Source organism: Octodon degus, unplaced genomic scaffold (genome assembly GCF_000260255.1).
Source record: "Octodon degus isolate 3935 unplaced genomic scaffold, OctDeg1.0 scaffold00458, whole genome shotgun sequence".
In the NCBI taxonomy this organism is placed as follows: domain Eukaryota; kingdom Metazoa; phylum Chordata; class Mammalia; order Rodentia; family Octodontidae; genus Octodon; species Octodon degus.
Window position 1 is genome coordinate 151,491 of NW_004525034.1, and position 2,213 is coordinate 153,703.

Sequence of the window (2,213 nt, forward strand, 5' to 3'; positions counted from 1 at the left end):
GGGCAGGGCAGGCATGGCTTGCCCAGGGATCAAACTCCTTGCCCCTGAGCTTGCTTGCAGGTGCTTTAATCCACTGAGGTATTTGGCTGGCCATCAATGTATTTTTAAAGTTGTAAATTTTTATTTCTTTTCTTTCCCTAACATTTATAATGGTGGTGGGATCACAACTGTGTAAGTATATTAAAATCATTGAATTATACAATTTAAATGCATGAGTTTTTTAATGTGTAAATTGTATTGTGTTTATAAAAAAGATAAAAGGGAAGAGGCATGTGTGTTCCTGCAAGTCTATAATATCAAGACTCTTAGAGGCTGAGATAGAAAGAGTACTATTTTGAGCCCAGCTTGGGCAATTCAGTGACTGATTGAGACATTGACTAAAAATAAAAATTAAAGTATGGCTGAGGAAGTAACTCAGAGTAAAGGTCTTAGGTTCAACCGAAAATATCGTGAGGGGAAAAGATCAAAGGGAAGAAGCATGTCAGAGCTATGTTCATCAGCTTTGACTATGGCAGCAGAGTGGTCTTGCACTACATGCCCTGGTCCCAAGAAAGGAAAGAACATGGACCCAGCCAGTTCTGTACTAAAACAGGCATGTTCCCGCAACAGCTCCATAGTATCCCAAAGTTCCTGACCTAGGACTAATCTCACGTGACTTCTTTTTTCTCTTTTATTTTTTCTAATGATTCTGGAGCTTGATTCCCTGTCCTAAATCCTCCTTGACTGAAATTCCTAGAGTTTTTTTTATCTTATTCAAAAAATTTTGCTTTCAAGTTGTAAGTCTTTAGGGACCATGGAGATAGCTGAGTAGAATAAGTGCTTTAATGGCAAGCGCAAGGTTGAGTTCAATCTCTGGTACCAAAAAAAAAAAAAAAAAAAAAAAACAAAACACTTGTACATTTTTAAAAAGCAACAGAAAGAGAAAACAAAATGGCTGGATTTTTTGTCACATATTAATAATTTGCCTTGATACTTTGAAATATGATCTATTTTCATATAATATTTGCATTTTTAATTTATAAAGAATTAGTGCTGAAGAATACCACAACACATTTTAAAAACTGAGGTGAAATGAACCTAAAATATCTGTCACTATTTCAGAGCACACAATTTATTATCATTCAACACACTCAAAATGTGCATATGAAGGGCTGGCTAAATAGCTCAGTGGATTAAAGCAGCTGTAAGCAGATGTAGGGGCAGGGAGTTTGATGCCCAGGCCTGCCATGCTGGCCCTGGCTGGGTGGCATGCTGAGGGGGCAATTGATACTGGGTGTGGTGGCATGCTCCTGTACTCCCAGTTCTTGGGGGGGGGGCTCTAAACAGGTGGATCACAATGATTCTGATCTACTAGTGAGACCGTGAACACCCTATAGGCCAACCCCTAAAAAAATACAAAAATATTATGAGCACAGTACTGTACAGTACTGTAAAATCTCATGATATAGCAAAATATTCAAGACAAATAATTTAGATTAATATGTTTTAAAAATCTGTGAAATGGTGAGTCCCCAAATGTCAGACCACAAAATAGGGAGAGACTACTCTAAATTCACTTGATTAGACCAGGTGTTCCGTCAGCTTCATTCTGCCATAAACATGGGATTACAGTCATTTACCACCACCTTGGATTTATTGTTTATATTTGAAGGACAGCTTCTCTAGATATAGAAAACTTGGTTGATAGCTTTCCACCTTATATTTTAAGTACAATATCCCACTTCCTTTTTTCCTAATGGTTTGTGATGTTAGGTCAATTGTTAATCATTTTATGTCAATTGTTCATAGAAGCTTATTAAAAATTAGAACAACAAAAATAATAAGAAAACATTAGAAATGACACAAAATTTCACTAAACAAGATGCTAGGAATTCAACAATATTTCTTCAATATTGCGTAGTATTATCACCAAATTAGTTGTTGAGATTACCAGACAAAAGCGTGCAAATATGTTCAAAAAATAAAAAAGAACAAAAATAACATAAAAATTAACATGCAACTTCTCTTTTGTTGTTATTAACAATAACAGGTCACTTTCTTTTGCTGCCTTAGTTTTCTTTGAACACATTATTTATAATGAAGATAGTTTTGTGTTTATTCTGCCTAGAGATTTTGAGCTTCTAGGGTTTGTGTGTTCTTCTTGTTCATTAAATTTAGTAAATTTGTGACCATTGTTTATTGGAAATGTTTTGATACATTTTTCTCTATGTATA